The sequence below is a fragment of the Myotis nattereri genome (assembly GCF_964212035.1).
Source record: "Myotis nattereri genome assembly, chromosome: 1".
Lineage (NCBI taxonomy): Eukaryota > Metazoa > Chordata > Mammalia > Chiroptera > Vespertilionidae > Myotis > Myotis nattereri.
Window position 1 is genome coordinate 151,926,210 of NC_138075.1, and position 19,558 is coordinate 151,945,767.

A 19,558-nucleotide genomic window follows, 5' to 3' on the forward strand; every position below is an offset into this window, starting at 1 on the left:
TGCTATTAACAAGTGGGATTGTTGTGAGATTTACATGACTTAACATGTGCGCAGTCTTTCTAAGGTTTCCTCATTATGGCTCATCATGCTGTATGTATCCATGCTATTCATCGTGGAGGAACAGGGAAGGGATTATCTGGAAAGGCCCAAACCTGAGGAAGGATGGCCACTGGGAAGGACTTGCCTTTGATAATTGGGAAGGAAGTGGTAGAAATTTTGGCTCAAGGGGATAATACAAGAACCTATAGAGAAATAATTGAGCACTCTATGAAAGTAGGGCAGAGTTACCGCTACTTGACTGGAAGCCCATTATTTTGTTTATGTTGGAGGAAAGTTTCCAAGACTTGGTTTAAATTTCTCCCTGAATCTGATTTTTAAAATTCTCTAATTTTTAGTTGAAAACCAACCAATAAATCAATCTGTGGAACAAGAGTCCTCCTAGGTAATTTGTATATGTTCTTCTCTTTTTAAAAATATTTTTATTGATTTTTAGAGAGAGAAGGATAGAGATATAGAAACATTGATGAGTGAGGAACATCATCATTGATTGGCTGCCTCCTGCACACCCCCTAGTGGGGATCAGGCCTGCAACCCGGGCATGTGCCCTGACTGGGAATTGAACCTGCAACTTCTTGGTTCCTGGGCCAGTGCTTAACCACTGAACAACACTGGCTGGGCTGGCTCTGCATTTGTTGTTTTGTTATTTGTTGTTTTTTGTCATTTGTATTTTAATTATAGCTTTCTGGAAAAACAAGGACTATCTACTACAGTGATTTAGATGATCAACATTAATTCCTGGTTGGAAGAATTGTTTAAACAGACTCACATTTTATGCCTCTAGTCTCACATCATATCAGTGTTTGCCAACAGTTTTGGTGCATATGGTTTAAATGATAGATCTGTTATTTCATCAGTTTCATTCATCTGTGCTCCCTTAAAATAGTGGGAATAATGAAATGGAGAAGCTGGTCAGTAGCCTGGAAATCAAGGGTCCAGCCTGACTCAACTGCTTTCATTATTACTGAAGCAAAGAAACCATTCACTGCTTGACTACAGTCCAACCAGGTGTGCAATTACCACTGTGAATTGTTAACTTCACCACAGGTGGCTGATAGAGGAAAAGCTAATGATGTAATATCAAAACCAGGCTCTTCTCTCCCTCACAGTGTTTCTTTCTTCTCCGTGCCCTGGTAGTTCTGCCACATTGTGATGACACGAGATATGTTCCCATTAGCTTGAGTTCACTGTCCGCACCTCCACTCAGCAGGCTGATAGGTGCTCTTTGCTGTGTTCCAGCTCCAACTCAATAATGGAAGGAGATGCTTTGGGAGGCTGTCACTTCAAAGAGCAGTACCAAGTTAAGTCCAACCTAATAGAGGAATCTGAATGTACAGAATCAATGTTTAAAAAAAACATGCATTAGGGGCTCACCCCCAAGTACAATGAACAAATTAAGTGATGTATAAGATTTCAATGAAAACACCCATTTATCACAAAAGGACTTGAACTACCAGTTTGTAAACTTACTGAGAAAATTGCCAAGTTTTCAATTTTATCTATTAATACCAGCAGAGTACGAAACTTGTAGGTTAGTGGTGAACAATATTGTTATATCAGTTATTTAAAGTGGGATTCTTATGGAATTTTATTTAACTAATGAAATGAGAAATATTTTACAGCATTAATTCAGGGACTATTTATGAATTATCTGTGACTTTGATAGGCAATCATCCTTTTAGTGTCTTTAGTAGGTACTTAAATAGGGATTCTTCTCCTAATTTCCCTGAAAGTAAAAAAGCAAAAAATTCACTTGATTCCTCAATTTTTAGCACATATGGACATTAATGATCTCTCATGCTAGGATATGGAGCAACCAAGCATCCATCCTCAAATGATGCTTTTTCTCTGCATGTCAATTTGTCTTGACAAAGATAAATTAATACACAGAGGGTTGTATGTAAATTTCCTATTTGATAATCAACGTTATTTCTCAGGCTAAGTTTAAAATCGCTGTCATTCTGCCCTGAGTTTTTGTTCTTATAAGTCACTCTCTAGTGTTTTATCACCCCTGCGTTTTTCAACAAATATCTGGGCAGCTGTACCTATCCTCAGGCCACTTTTCTCTTCTGTTTGATTTTCAAACTCCAGCAGCTTCTATTTTATTGGATCAAGCAGAACTTATCTGCTCAGAAATTTGGCCTCCATTCGACCTGGAAAAAAGTTTGATTCAACTCTGGCACATCAAGCTCCAATCCACTACATCTTTTGTAAAAATGCAAAGTTGCATAATGTCTATGGTTTAGAGAGAGACCCATAAGCATGTATAAATTTTATCACCTTACTAAAAAAAATTAATTTAACATATTTATAGTAAATATATAATATGCTATATAATCTGTTAGGTGCTATCTTAAAATGCTACTAAAATTATTGCAATATATTTTATGTAAATATTTATATAAATATATGCCTTCTTGTTATATGTCACATTGTACACTTATCCACAAACATATTTGATGAAGTAACTTCATCTTAAATAACCTTGATTGGTGACCATAAGGAAGTTTTCACTTTTCTTTCATTTTCTTCCTTTCTCTTCCATGCTTTTCTTGACCATGGAAGCTGCAGCTTAGCCAAATACTTCCACACTTTAATTAGGAGAATTATAACCAAACATAAATGTTATTCTATAGTATAAAATCTTTACTTCATATCCGTTGAATATGTTTGGGGTTTCATTATTGAATAAAATAAAATTAGCCGAAGACCTTTGTCAAGTATGTCCTATAAATGAATCTTTAGCATTTTCAAGTTTTTCTCTCTCTGCCCATGAGAATCTAGTTTCAATGCCTTCCTTAATATATTTCCTCTCCCCAAAATTGTTTATGATAATTTCTAAGTCATTTTTTCTCTTTTTCTCTGAAAGCAGTTTATAATTTTTGAGGCATTCCTTAGTCAAACAGAGTGTCTGTGAACTGAAGAGAGACGTTGTGTACAAAAGTACAATTGACTCTGCTAATAAAATAATTATAAAGGCACCAACATTTATAAGTTAAGCATATTTTCATGGCATTCCAGGAATTATTGACTTTTATATTCTTATTTCCAGTCCCCAGTTGGTCCATTACCTGAAGTTGTATATTAGAAGTAGGGTGAAAGTGAGCAAACAGCGGAACCAGCTATGGCCTTGGCCACATGGTAAATGTCTCTTGGCCTAAGTCTGGGCTGCACAAATATGTTGAATCTGATATGAGATGGTGGAAACTCCTTCCTGACTAATAACCTCTTCTAACTTGTCTTTTTAATAAAGAAACTTCAAGTCCATCTTTGTGAAATTATGAGCAGGATATTATGACAGTTCTGGCCTCGTTAACATATTGATCCATATTATGGGTTCAGTTTGTTTTTGAAAATTGTCATTGACCAGGTATTCCTTCTATTTAGTACTTCAAAATAACTTTTGGGGGAAAAGATCCTTATGATCTCATACTAGCATATTATTCAAGCCAATCTTCCTTTAATAACTGTTTTAAGTTGCATATTAATTGACATTCCAATAAGCCAGGAAATAAAGTTTCAATTATCTGTGATAGAATCACACTGGCTTTTTATATAAAAGATTTATAGAGACACACTTTTCTGTAGACTATATTTTGTAATACATCTTAAAAAACACATTGACAACACCTTTGATGTAGAATTAATGATATTGCAATGCTTATTATTGATTTGTATAATGAGAAACATAATAAGCATTATTGACTTTTTCATTACATTCCAAATAAAAAATGTTCCTTCAGTAATAGAAAGTCCCTTTAACAAAGGATTGGTGAGGACTTCAGCTTATTTTATCCATCACATTTCATCCTAAATATTTTAAAAATATTTTAAATATTTTTTTCAAATAAAAATATTGTAAATGAAATATTTAATATTTAATTTTAATAAAATATTTAAGACTCAGCACTGAGTCTTCACCTGCTTATCCCTTCAGCTTCTGTGTGAAGCCACCAACCCTGAAGGCCATGAAGAATGGTTTCAAATCAGGCATGAAGAGTGTACAAAAGGGCATTATCTGCTGGGGAGGCTTTATAAGTGTCTTGACTGGAACTATTGAAGTGTGGTGTGTTAAATGGTACCCCCCCCCAAAAAAAAAGATATGTTCACATCCTAATATTCAGATCCTGTGAATGTGACCTTATTTGGAAAAGGGGTCTTTTCAGTTAAGAACATTAAACTAAGACCATCATGGACTATCCTGGTGGCACTAAATCCAATTACAAGTATCTTTATAAGAGACAGAAGAGGAGAAGAAAGGAGCACACAGAAAGGATGAAATGTGACAATAGCTGGAGAGATACACACAAAAGCCAAGGACAGTAGGGATGCCAAAGTCTGGAAGAGGCAGGAAATGACCCCTTCTAGCCTCCAGAAGGGGTGTGGCCCCAACTGTACTTGGCTTCAGACTCTTGGCTTCCAGATCTTTGAGAGAACAAATTTTGTTATTTCAAGCTACTGTGATTGTGGTAATTTGTTACAGCAGCCTCTGGACATGAATACAAGAAGTGATTTCCATAAGTTGGAATGTCCAACAAGAAGAGCTGGTAAGAGATTTCTGAGGTGGCTTGGCGTTAGCTTGAATTCCTTACAATCTTGGAGTGGGTGGGTCTTGTGGAAAAAAAATACAAGCAAATTGAAAAATAATTTGGTTTTAGCTGTATACTTGGGAGATTAAAAAAATACATGAACAAGACTGACCAGGAAAAGCAGAACATAGTCACTTAGACTACTACACAGACACCAGAGCACCCAAACATCCTCCTCCCACTGGGAGCCCTGCCTGCGGAGCAAATGAGGTTGCATGTTGGGCACAAACTCTGAACAAAGGAGATCAGTAAACAAATCTCACTATTTAAAGAATGCCAAGGTAAATAGCCCAAAACACCCATCATCTATTCCACTAGAGAGATGTTGTTGCAAACAAAATAGAATACTAAAAATTCATTTTTTTATATATATTTTATTGACTTTCCACAGAGAGGAAGGAAAGGGACAGAGAGCCAAAAACATCGATGAGAGAGAAACCTCGATCAGCTGCCTCCTGCACACCCCCCAGTGGGGATGTGCCTGCAACCAAGGAACATGCCCCTGACCGGAATCGAACCCGGGACCCCCCAGTCTGCAGGCCAACTCCCTATCCACCGAGCCAAACTGGTCAGGGCTAAAAACTCATTTTTAAGGCTTCACTATTTGAATATCACTAGAAATAACCACAACTTTTCCCTGTGGCTAGATATATAAATATACTAGAGGCCCGGTGCACAATGTGCACTCGGGGTGGGGAGAGGAGGTCCCTCAGCCTGGCCTGTGCCCTCTCGCAGTCTGGGACCCATCGGGAGATAATGACCTGCTGGCTTAGGCCTGCTCCTGGGTGGCAGAGGGCAGGCCCAATCGCTAGGTGCAGCCCCTGGTCGGGCTCAGAGCAGGGCCGATTGGGGAGTTGGGGCGCCTTCCCCTGTCATGCACAGAGCAGGGCGGATCGGGAGGAGGTTGCGATGCCACCCTCAGTCACACTCAGGGTAGGGCCGTTTGGGGAGTTGGGGCACCGTCCCCTGTCACACTCAAGGCAGGGTCTATAGGAAGGTTGTGGCACCACCCCCTGTCACACACAGAGCAGGGCCCATCAGGGGGTTGGGGAGCTCCCACCTGTCATACACAGAGCAGGGCCCATCAGGGGGTTGGGGAGCTCCCCCCTGTCACACACAGAGCAGGGCCGATCAGAGGTTTGGGGCTCCGCACCCTGTCACACCCAGAGCCTGCAGGGCTATCAGGGATTTGGTTGCTGCCCCCTGTCACACTGATCCTGGTGCTGGGAGGCCTCACTGCTCCGCTGATCACGGGCCGGGAGGCCTCTCGGCTCTGCTGATCCCGGGTCCCTGAGGCCTCTCTGCCCTGCCGCTTCAGGGCTGTTTGGCTTCGCTCTGCTTGGAGCCTGAGTATGCAAATTAACCGCCATCTTTTAGCTTCTATAATTGAAACATTGTATCTTTTGGAGTTGTTGCTTCAGGAGCTCAGAGCCCCACAGCTGCAGACGGGGAACCTTGGCTTCCTCCATCACTGGGGCAACCAAGCCTCCTGTTCTCAACTGCCAGGCTGCAAGCCGCCATCTTGGCTGACAGTTAATTTGCATATCTCGCTGATTAGCCAATGGGAAGGGTAGCGGTCACGCCAATTGCCATGTTTCTCTTTTATTAGTGTATATATATATATATATATATATATATATATATATATTAATGTGATTACCTTAATCAGACCCTTAGTCTGGGAGATTATTCAGTCTTATAATGGCTTTATTGATTCACTGTGTGTGTTTTTCAGTTTTCACCCATTAAAAGTTAGTTTTAGAGGTAACCTTTCAGAGAGCATTTCCCTGCTTCCCACCCAGTTCTGACAGGTCCCTGGCTGTAAACTCTTGTTGGTCAGCAGGCTATATTTTCTGACCATGAAGGTGGAAATGCCAGGGATACAACTCTTATCTTTGCTCATCACTAATCCAAATCCAAACTCACAGAATTTTATAGATAAAATTAAATTGGATAGAAAAGGTAGCTGACCTTCAGATAAAGTCATTTTGAAGAATTTCAGTTAGATGTGACAAAACAAGAAAATAAAAATGGGAGGCTGCTCCAGAGCGAGAGCTGATAAATGGCCAGAAATGTCTTTCTCTAAAAATATTCAGTCCTTGTTATCAAGAAAGAAATAAGCACGCAATAAGCCAAATAGGCCCTCTCTCTACATTTGTGGCTTTAAAGAAGAGCCACGTTTTACCAGGAGGATAGCGCTGCAGTTGGAATGCAGTTCATGCCACAAGACACAGGGAAAGGCATATTCACAAAGGCCAAATATTAAATACATGCTAAAAACTAGAAATGAAGTTTTTGTTTTCAAAGAATGTCTTTGGCTGCCATATTTACTATATTCTGGCTCAGTAATTATTCTGAATTTAACATATAAAAGACTTCCAATTACAGCTTTAGGACAAAGTGACTACTTAGCCTGCATACAAATTGAAAAGCCCAACTCCCTCCATTCCAGTGCCTTTTGCCGATGAAAATGCAATTCTTATTTTTAGGTTTTAGAAGATGGAAGTTGTAGTCAGAAAATTTGCTAGACCATGTTAGCTGTTCCACTTAAATTAAGTGATATCGTACTTATTCCCCAACTAAATTAGTTTTCACCAGGATCTACCAGCATAGCAGACACAAACTCCTATTTCCCACATACGTAATCTATTTTTGGTGACATCTTCAATGGCTAGGCACAGGGGCACTGAGATGTGCTAAATTATTAAATGACAGTGCATTAATTCAAGCTCTCCTTAGGAAGAAGTCATAGAATGTTTCTCCTTCCAGATTAGCAGCCCGGACAAAAACAGTGCAGATTTCCTGAGCATGATTTGTTTCCTGAAGCCTCACTCACACACCAAAACACACACACATACTCACTCAGGGCACAAACTCCAGGCTAGGCTTCTTGTGCTTGTTTGGGTTATAGTCATGTTTTTAGTTTTAGTGAGACGTGACTGATATACAGACACTCACACACATACCTACATCTTGAGACTGTTTTCTTTGCTGGAGTGGATGAAAAGGAGGAATACTTTTTTATTTTATTTTCAACCCTCCAAGTCCTAGAATTTCTGAAATCTACATTGTAGTTCCTTCAAATTTGGCCAGCTCATTATTGTGTTAATCTCTTTTCTGGAGTATCTTATTGTGTGCAGTTAGTAAGAGACAAATGTGCTTTTAACAATCTTTTGCAAATCCCCCTGTGTAAACCAAAAGACCATTAGGTGTGTGTGTGTGTGTGTGTGTGTGTGTGTATGATCTCCTATATAATAAACAGGTAATATGAAAATTGACTGTCACACCCTCACACAAGATAGCTGCCCCCATGTGGTCAAAGTTGGCCACCACAAGATGGCCAGTGGGGGAGGGCAGTTAGGGGCGACCAGGCTGGCAGGGGATGGCAATTGGGGGTGACCAGGACTATGGGGGAGGGCAGTTAGGGGCAACCAGGCTAGCAGGGAAGGGCAGTTAGAGGTGACTGGGCCATCAGGGGAGGGCAGTTGGGGGCAATTGGGCTGGCAGGGGAGGGCAGTTGGGAGCAATCAGGCTGGCAGGGGAGAAGTTAGGTGTAGATCAGGCTGGCAGGGGAATGGTTAAGAGGTTATCAGGATGGCAGGCAGGCAAGCGATTGGGAGCCAGTAGTCCCAGATTGTGAGAGGGATGCCCGTGGGATGGGGCCTAAACTGGCAGTCAGACATCCCCCTAGGGGTCCAGATTGGAGAGGGTGCAGGCTGGGCTGAAGGACAACCCCCCAGTGTACAAATTTCATGCACTGGGCCTGAAATTTATATATATATATATATATATATATATATATATATATATATATATATATATTCTTCGATGCAACATTTTCCCCCAAAATCTTCTGAACTTTCTAAGATGGGTGTCATCTTCTCAGCTCTCTATAACACTTCTTCAGCACTTCCCATCTTTCTATTAGCTACCTTGTCACTGTTAACTTCCAGCAGCCAACTGATCCCAAACAAAATGCCATATCTTTTGTTATAATAGCATTTGGGTGTGATAGTACAGTTACCTTCCTCTATATTAATGGATACAATTGTGCTGTCTGAGGAATAGACACAGACCTTGAGGACCTGAATAACCAGCTTTTATTTAGCTCTCAAGTATGCAAGCTGACAGTTTCAGCTAGGGTAGGTGGAAGTCACTGTGGTCTTGGCTAACCTGATCACATGCCTGGCAGTTGACTGCTGATCATCTATCTGATGGGTCCAGTGGATTGACAGCGCCACTCAACTCAGCTCTTTTGTTTCTGTTATCCGTTGCTCGGACCTGTGGGCTAGCCTCAGCATGTCCGTCTCGTGGCAATGACAGGCAAGACCAGAAAGTGTGAATTTAATCATACAAATGTTCTCAAGTTTCAACTAGCATCACTTTGCTGACATCTCAGAACAACTTAAATGTCAAGCTCAGAATCAGATGAGGAGAAATGTTTTATGACAAAGGTGAGGGTGCTGGAAAAGAGGAAACATCAAAGTCAGTTTTACAGCCGAAACCGGTTTGGCTCAGTGGATAGAGCGTTGGCCTGCGGACTGAGAGGTCCCAGGTTCGATTCCGGTCAAGGGCATGTACCTGGATTGCGGGCATATCCCCAGTAGGAGATGTGCAGGAGGCAGCTGATCGATGATTCTCTCTCATCGATGTTTCTAACTCTCTATCTCTCTCCCTTCCTCTCTGTAAAAAATCAATAAAATATATTTTTTTTAAAAAGTCAGTTTTACAATCAGTCATGTAAATAAAGTGAGCTCCCAGTTTCTAAATGAAGGGGAATTTTAAAACATTATTGTGATCCAGAGGAATAAAGTAACAATGAACCCATCTACACTAGTTGAGAAAAGTTATATAGCTCGTATGAAAACTCATATTTTTTAAATCTATACTTTATTTTCTACATTTCTGAATATTTACTTTCTCTACAAATATCACGGGTCCCTACTGACTTAAAAGCAAGAATCTGAGTCACCTTTAGCCTATTAAGTAAATATGAAAACTGAGTCTTTCACATCTATAGACATTTCCCTGGACAGGATGGCAATGAGATGTGACAGCTTCTTTCTCATCCAACTGGAAATAGGAGACATCTCCTGGCCAGGGTCATCAGAATGCCCTCCACCCAACCAGTTGACATGGAAAGGCGCTAAAGCATGAGGGACAGGTACATCATATTTTTTGAGAATGGCAAACATTTGCATTTTGATTTTTTTATGAGCACAGAGATTAAAATAAGAATCTCAAGAGAACTAAACCCAATATACCCTCTGACATAAATATATCTTAGAAAAAGTACTTTCTCTAAAGAAGCAAAATCTTAAAAGTCACATTCTAAATATAGGCGCCAGAAGTGGATTTTTTTTTTTAAAAGCACCAAAGATGGTCTATTATGCTGTAATTTCTTCAGAAACAGAGGATTAAATATGGATGCCCAATCAATAGATGAAGTAGCTAAGGTGACTAGTTAAGTGATTTTGAATTGGACTCTAGACAATAATACAAAGTCGTTGTGCAGTTTGCTCTAACTGCATCATTTGTAAAAAAAAAAAAAAAAAAACAAAAAAAACGGTTTTCATTTTGTAGTTTAGTGAAAAATCAAATATTGGATTCAGCTCTTAGAATGTCTTTCTTGAAAAGTTGGACTTTTCCATCATTAAAGATAAATCCATGCCCTTTTTCTTCCCTGCAGCATCTTTTTTTATGGGAGTGACATCAGTGCTGCCACCATAGAGCAGATGCCACAGATAAACAGAAGAGGCATGCACTTGTAATTAACAGTAGGATCCTGCACCATCTTGAAATAAACATGACACATTAAAAAATAAGTGCACCTCTGGAGGCAATCATTTTACAAAAGGTCTCCAAAATCCAAAGTAAGTTCTCCATCATTTTGTTTTTTCCAAATCCATAGGGATTCTGAAACCGAAGTGTGTGTAATGCTTTTTATGAGCTGTTCCCCAGATCCTTACTTTGGACTGTCATTAGAATACTCACGCATCTGCAGGAAAGCGGAGGAATTGTGTAGTATATTCCAGAACTAGCCCCAAGTTGTCATTGTCAGATAAAGGAAAACTGAAAACTTGGCCTTGACTATTTCCAAAAAGAGCAGAAGTCATGTAGTAGCAATGAAGATAACAAGATTTTGTGTTAAGGTGAACAAAAGGGATTAATTTCATGAACATTTTTTGTTGGGAAAGAGTCAACTTGTGGTCCACATAACCAGCTTTTAACAGCATATACTAGTATATGCACATACATAAATATATATATATATATATATATATATATATACACATTATATGTACACATATATGTATATACACTTATATACACATTCTATACACATGTACATTATATACATGTATATGCAGTTATCGATATATGTTTACACAGCAATATATGTATGTATAGTATGTATATGTGTGTATATCCATTTATGCATCTGCATGTGTATAGTATATATAACATGTGTATGTATATAACTATGCATAAATACATATTATATAAGTATACATTCATGAATATATGCAATATATGACATACATATTCATAATATATGTAGATTGTGTGTATATGGACATGCTCGGAATAAAAGTCTAAAACTAACACTCATCCTATGGATAATAAACAATAGTAATGTATAGTTTAACTTGAAAATCACCAATACTCTTTTTGCTATTTTCCCAAATTTTCTTCAGTCGTTCCCAAGTCCTACCATGAGGCTCAACAATGAACCAGGATCTGAAGACACTTCTTATCAAAGAGCACATGTGTTGCCTTGGAGAGGAAATAGGTCATCCAGGCTGGGCACTGGTGAGAACACTGTCACTGAGCACAAGAGACAGGCCCACTTGTTCTGGTGATGGTGGGAGAGTGTGGGGCTGCCCTGGGAGAGCTTCAGGAAGCAGCATAAAAAGGAAGAAGTTGGTGCATGAGAAGAAGTCACCTGAAATATACTCCATGTTGCAAATGCCTTCCTGGCAATATGACCTGTGCACGTCAACTGAAAGGCCATCAGAGCAACCGAGTGTCCCTGAAGAAAACCAACCACGCCAGCCTTTTTGGTAAGCCCAGGGAACAGGATGTGCCTGACTACCCCACAATTGCGTAAACTAATTTCTTCCGATGAATCTCTTCACAACTCTCTGGTGGAACTATGGCTGATGCATGTACCCCCTGTGAAATGGGAAGAACCACTGGTTTCACTAAAGAGAGAATGGTTGTCTTTATCCTATTATATTAGGAGACTATAAAATTAGGTCAGTAGTTAAATTCAAGTATTTTTTTTTGTAAAACTGCCATTATGTGTACATTTTAGAGCTTTGGTTACAGCCTGAGTATTTGCAGAAATATTTTATCTCACATTTGACGCTATAGGGTATAGAGAAAGAAATACTATAATTAAGAGAAATCTAGGATCAATTTATGTACTTCCTAATCTGGTGGTCTTGGGACAGTTGTCACAACTCCGTAAGTGGCTTTATTTGGAAATGTGAGTAGTATCTACATGGCAGTCAGGCGTTAATGATTGAATGAGACAATATATGTGAACATGTCATATACACTGCTAACCACTTGCTTATTAATATAAATTGAACAAGGAGCTGGTTTGCAGGTCCCAGAGCATGGAAGTTGCTCTTTCATTTTTAAAATTTTCAACGCAATAGGTTTAGCCCTGGGAAGATACTGCACAGATAGGACAACTTCCTAGAGCAGAATGGAATGCGAGCTACGATTAGAAATTCAATAGAAAGGAGGGAAACACAAAGAAAGCAAAGTGCTGCTTGTCAATTATAACAATTTCAGCCTTATCATTTCCAGCTGTTCAAATTATTCTGCTGTTGTTTGCTATTTTGTGATTATAAGGAACCCACTGGTGATCTCCACAAAAGTACTGAATTGCTTATTTCATAAACTGCCCCCTACTTCATAGTAATTGGGCTACAGCCTGGTTCATCTGTCTTAATTTTGCCTGAACTTCTCAGTCAGTTTGAAAAGCTTCAATTATATTAGGCTCCTGGAACTTTTGAAATCTCCTTGATCCATCTCACAATTGCAAACTGACCATCACCAGCCAGCTCCACTTCTCTTGATCTATTATTGTTCACCACTAAGAAGAAGAGCTGGAAATTTGTTTCTATATGGTTTGCCCCAGAGACTGAATATGATTTTGAGTCTCCAAGTGAAAACCTAATGTTCCTTCTCAATTAGTGAATGGAGAGATTTCTCCCCAGGAGATAATGCCTCTGTTGATATGTTATTTGCAAATCACTTTGAATCTGGGACAAAAATCTAAGCTTAGTTTTGTCCTGAGACACGTGAGGAACAATAATATCACTTCAGATGTAGAGTCCTCTGATCTTCTGGCTGAAGTGACAATCAAAATATATATATATATTAGGAGAAGTCCTATGAGAGCAGGCACATTGCAAAATGCAATACTGAGACCAGAAAGAGAATAGGTGAAAGGAAAGGAGTGATTTGGATGGAGAGATTAACATTTTTCCTTTAGTAATGGAAGATTTCTCAGTGTATGGTTGACACAGATACATGAAATGTTAAAATGGTAATGCGATGTAATGTGATTTTATCCCAGAGTGAAAGGGATCATGGCAAAACATATTTGGAGTGGAAATGATGATGCCATAAAACAATCAGAATAATAATGATGCTTCAAGACCTAAATTAGAGCTCACATTTCTATTGTTCCCATTTCACCATTTTCATCAATTCAGCTAACTTGGTCTGAATATTCAACAAATATATTTGGGGAACTTATCCTGTGCCACCATGCAAGGTTCTTGGGAACATAGATGAGAAGACATAATGCACAATCTCATAGAATCACAACATACAATTGCTAGTCTCTACCATTAAACAGTAATTCTCCCTTTTGCTCTCCCAAGCCCTTGGCAACCACCTTTCCAAGACCTAAAGTGAGTAAAAGTCTTGAAGAAATATATAATAAAGGGAAATATTGAGAGAGAGGGGGAAAGAATAAAAAGAGAAAAGAGAGAGAGAGAGAGAGGGAGAGAGATGTCTGTGGTGGAGAAAATGGAAAGGAGAGGGAGAGGTGGAGAAGAGGAAGGAGGAGAAGGAAGATAGGTAAAGGAAGAGGAGTCAAGAGTCAGAGGGAGGAGGAAGAGAAGGAGAGGTCAGGGTGAGTCAAAAGAGACCTTTGCACTCTTATGTGAAATTCACTATTAAGTCTAAATAAACTTGAGTCTGATTCCTGTTTATTTCAACCCAAAAGCAATAGTTAGACATTTTGTTACTTTTTCATATATTTTTACACTGCTCTCAAAGTTGGCGATCAAAACATGTATCAAGTCATGTATTTTATTTTTCAGCAAAAATCAAAAACAAAACATGAACACAATTGCCGGATTTTATTCCATCCTGCCGTCCACTTACCAATTGAAAACTGAGTTGGCTACTCCAATCTTTTAAGCTCAATAACTATGCTGTTTTGTGAGTACAAAGTGAAATAATGCATTTAAAGAGCCTAGTCTAGTGTTTGAAACCAATAACTATACTTAGAATATAGAGCCTGGCACAGGCAAATGGTAATTGTAATTATCTGGATTATCATAAAAACATCAATATTTTTATTAACATAAAACTGAGTTTTAATTTTAATACAATATTCAACATCATACACAACAATGAAAATAACACAGACATTTTTATTAAAATCAGAAATAGGACAAAGTACATAATATATATGCAATTTTATTTCAGTCAAAGTCCCAAATGGCTTTTATTTTGAAACTTGACAATATAATTACACATTTCTTCTGCAATAAAAAGACATGATAATTGAGGAAATATAGAAGAAAGATAATGAAAGAGGAATTTCACTGCCAGATATTGTGTAAGCTATAATAAGTTTTAAAGTACTATTAATTTAAGAACAGCCATATCAATGGAGGAGAACAAAAATCCTAAAAATAGACCGAAGTAAAAGGATGCTTGCTATATGATGAGTGAAATTTCCAATAATTTAGTAATATGCTTGATGAATGGCACTATGATAATTGCTTCACACATGAAAAAGTTGACTGTGATTTTTCATGCAATATGTCCTCATAGATAATAGATGACTAAATATTCAAATATAAAAAGAAACCATGAAAGCACTCTAATACCACATTTAAATAGTTATAATATCTTTGAATAAGGAATTTTTTTTCCAATGTCAAAATTATTAACAATTCTGCATATAAAAATATAAAGATTTTTTTAAAAGAAGAGACATGTTTAGGACTCTACTAAAAACTACTTTGTGTAATTTTATATATAAGTTATTACAAAATAAAAATTAACAACAGTAGCTGTAACCATAGTAAAGAAACACTGAACAATTAGGTAAATATCCTATCTAATAAAAGAGAAACATGGTAACTAGTGTACGACCACTACCCTTCCCATTGGCTAATTAGGGAGATATGCAAATTAACTGCCAGCCAAGATGGCGGCCAGCAGGCAGGCAGCTTGAAACTAACATGAGGCTTGCTTGCTTCAGTGACGGAGGAAAACAACATTCCCCACCTGCCTTGCTGACCTCTGAGCTTGCAGTTTAAGAAACATTGTACCAAATATAGAAGCTAAAGAAAACCCCAGAAACCTGCTTTCAGCGAGCCCGGGATCTCAGAGCTGGAGTTATACATTGTTTCGATTATAGAACCCAAACAAACCAGATACCTGCTTTCAGCAGCAGAAGCCTCAGAGCTGGAGCCAGAGCTAAAACTGGCCCAGAATAAAAAAAAAGAAAAAAAGAAAAAGGGAGCAGTTGGGAGCTTCAGCCCTCAGCCACTTACCCAGACTGGCCAGGCACCCCAGTGTGGACCCCCACCCTGAAGGGTGTGTGACCAGCTGCAAACAGCCATCATCCCCTCACCCAGGCTGGCCAGGCACCCCAGTGGGGACCCCCACCCTGATCCAGGACACCGTTCTGGGCAAACTAGCCGGCCCCCACCCATGCACCAGGCCTCTATCCTATATAGTAAAAGGGTAACATGCCTCCCAGCACCGGGATCAGTGGAGCCGCGAGGCTTCCCAGCACCGGGATCAGTGTGACAGGGGGCAGCGCCCAAACCCCCTAATCACCCTACTGCTCTGTGTGTGACAGAGGGCGGGGCCACAACCTCCCTATCTGCCCTGCTCTCTTTTCGTGACAGGGGAAGGTGCCCCAACCCCCTGATCAGCCCTGCTCTGTGCCTGATAGGGGGGAGCTCCCCAACCCCCTGATCGCCCTGCGGCTCTGTGTGTGACAGGGTGTGGCACCCCAACACCTCCCACCCCCACGGGCCCTGCTCTGTGTGTGACGGGGTAGAGCCATAACCTCCCCATCGGCCCTGCCCTGAGTGTGACAGTGGCGGTGCCCCAACCCCCCAATTGGCCCTACCCTAAGAGTGACTGAGGGTGGCATCACAACCTTCCGATCCACCCTGCTCTGAGCCCGACCAGGGGCTGCACCTAGGGATTGGGCCTGCCCTCTGCCACCCAGGAGCAGGTCTAAGCCAGCAGGGCGTTATCTCCCGAGGAGTCCCAGACTGTGAGAGGGCACAGGCCGGGCTGAGGGACCCCTCCTTCCCCCCTGAGTGCACAAATTTTTGTGCACTGTTCCTCTAGTTTATACATATAAAAGAAGATGTTTAGCTTAGCCAGCTAATGCCTACTGAATTTTGTGTAAGGGAGAATTGCTAAACTCTCTGATTATGATGTGCTTCTATGATTACTTCTTTCACTGCTACCCAATTTTGCATCATATTTTTGAATTTGTGTTTTGTGTGCACACAAAATTAAGAATGTTATATGTACTCAATGAACTGACACTTTTATAATTAATACATACTCTAAGTCATCTATGATAATTTTCTTGTTTTGAAATCTACTTTGTTTGAAGTTAAGATAACACATCTAATTGCATTTAGATTGTTTGATACTGTCTTAAAGTCTCAGATATACAGTTCTGCTATTTTCCCTCCCTCCCTCCCTCCCTCCCTCCCCGCTCCACCCCTCCCTCCCTCCCTCCCTCCCTTCCTTCTTTCCTTCCTTCTTTCCTTCCTTCCTTTCTTCTTTTCTTCCTCTTTCCTTTCTGTCTGTCTTCCTGTGCATCAGCTTGGATAATTTCTATTGTCTATTCTCTGATTTACTCACATATTGAGTTCCACACCCAGGCTCTCAGTAGATCCTTTCTTTTCAGTATAGAGGACTTGTTGAGCATTGTCCAAGTATGCATCTGATGGTGATCAACATTGTTTCTTTTTTTTGAAACTGTTCTTTTCAACTTTATATTTAAAAGCTATTAAAAATTCTAAGTTTCCTTTTTTCTTTCAACACTACAAAGTGCTGTAGTGCTATATTAGAGTGAAAGATGTGAGTACAAATGCATATTTATTTTAATATATGTGAATAGATAAATTAAAAAATAAATATTGATATGGGTGTATATATTGGTTAGTGTACAAACACATTTCTAGCTCTGCCCATAGGGGGACTCACAGCCATGACACACACCTGATTCTTTGTTCTTAAATATCACATTTCCTTAGGAGACAGCACCACTTGGAGAAATTGTTGATTCTGGGGCTGGAGCAGAGAAAATACAAGAAGGGCCTGGAAACTCCTATAGAGGCGCAAAGTGCTCAAAAAACAGGGTTGCGGGCAGGTGGGCACAGGGGTGTGTAATGCATTACCTGAAAGCATAAAGCTAATGGTCAAAGCTGCTATAATGTAAACAAATGACAATAATAATTGATAATAATGGTTTTGGACTAGATATCCTTTATTGTATAGTGATATAAATAAATTGTTGAAATTTATTTATATCAATATACAAAAATGGACATATCCTCCTTTCAGAAGAATGTCAGATAAAATATATAGATTCTTCCTCCTCCATTATATAGCTTAATTTTCTTCTTCCAAAGAATAGCATATAAAAAGAGAAAAATCATAACTGCACAGTGAAGAAATCTAGCAGACACAGCTTTAATCAAATGATCAATGTTAAAATCACCAGTAATAATTCATATTAATTATATATAATCAATATGATATATATCTCATTAATATGATATCTATCTATTGAGCTAGTTATCATCAATATCTAAAGCAGTTTTGGCCATTAAGTAATGGACCTGGTTGTATTCCAATAAAACTTTATTTCCTGAATATACCTGCATGTCTTTGCTTATGTCAACTTTTTTTCCCCAATAATACCCCTTTTTCTTTTATTACATTGCAATTACTGCTACTGCAGACATCAAATAAAACCCATCTTTTCAGACCAAATTCAAATGTCCCTTATCATAGCTTTTTCTGAGCTGCTATTATAATCAATTTCTCATGTGTGCTCTCCTAGTCATTTTAAATTATTTGTTTCCTTTGTTCCTAATAAAAGGCTTTCTTATAAGATGCATGGTAAATATACATCAGAAATTTCTTCTGAAAGCATAAATTTCACTCCAACTACATGCAATGTGAGAACCCAAATATATGCATTCTTGTCTTCTCATTTTAGAGTTTATGGAATGAAATTGAATCTTAAATAGACAATGCATGAAAAACAAACCAAAAATCAAAACAGCTCATTAAAATCTAATATATTCAGATTGTTAGACGTTAAGATACCCTTCAAGATTGTTAGCAGTCAAAATGCTCTCACTTATCTACAAAAATATAGTAAAGAACATATTTAGTGTGCTTGGAAAGTCAATAGGATAGAAAGGGAAGTATATAGAGAAAATATTTAGTTAGATTTAAAAAAATAAAGGAAACAAAACTTATTTAATCCAAGATTTATCAACAGAATAGTGCAGTGCATTTTAGCAGAGACCCTGCTGCACAAGTCATTACAATCAATTAGGTTTCAATTATTTAGTAGCATAGGAAAAGGGTGAGAACATTGTGGCCAGCATTTCAAAAAAATGGCATCAAGCTTTCAAAACGTGAGCATGCTGGTGTTGAATATGATATTTATACAGGGGGCATTAAAGAGAAGATCAAATTGCCTTTTCATGTATGGAATTGGGTAAAGAAGAGGAATTGAGTAAACCCAGAGTGTAATTTTCTCATGAACAGAATTGATGGGACGTGCTCAGGTCAAGGCTAATGTGTGTCATTACACAGCTGAGGCAGGAATCTGACACTTCTTTGGCCCTGGTATAAAATGTAAAGTGACATGCTTTTATTTTCCACTGGGACAGCTGTTACGATTCTCAGATGAGAACTGGCCCCAGCTGGCATGGTTTAAATGGAAATACATGTGGATAATAACTGAGGATTATAAAGCTGTGCTAGCTAACCAGGAATCAAATTAGGGGTAAGTAAAAGCGTTGTTTATATTTCTGCTTTTAAATCTTCACTGAGAGTCGCTTATATATTATTAGCATGGATCTTTATGAGTTAAGGACTCAGGAGCTAAAAGGACATACTTAGCTCCAAGACATTCCCCGGTGATGGTGGTGGTGGTGATGGTGTGTGTGTGTGTGTGTGTGTGTGTGTGTGTGTGTGTACACATCTATCTTCCTGTATGTGCAAAAATAGGATAGATACTAATTTGTTCAGACTCCATCAGTCTGAAACAAACCTTACCTAGGACTTAATGCAATGTCTTTTCAATCTACTTTGACCTCCTTCTCCTCAGGAAGGAATCTAGCAATTTGAGTATGAGTCAGATATCCATGCTGAAGCTGCAGACCCAAGACTCTCAGCAACAATCATGGACCTGAACATGGTTGTTGTCTTTGGGGATTGCTGGGAAACATAACTTACCCCATTGCACTCCCTGCCCTAGGAACTCCCTGGCGTCTCCAGCTCATGTGTGTCAAGTCTCGTTTGAGTCTAACAGGAGTCCAGAACTGATACTAGGGAAGATGGTGATTAACAGGGCACTGGAGGAGGAA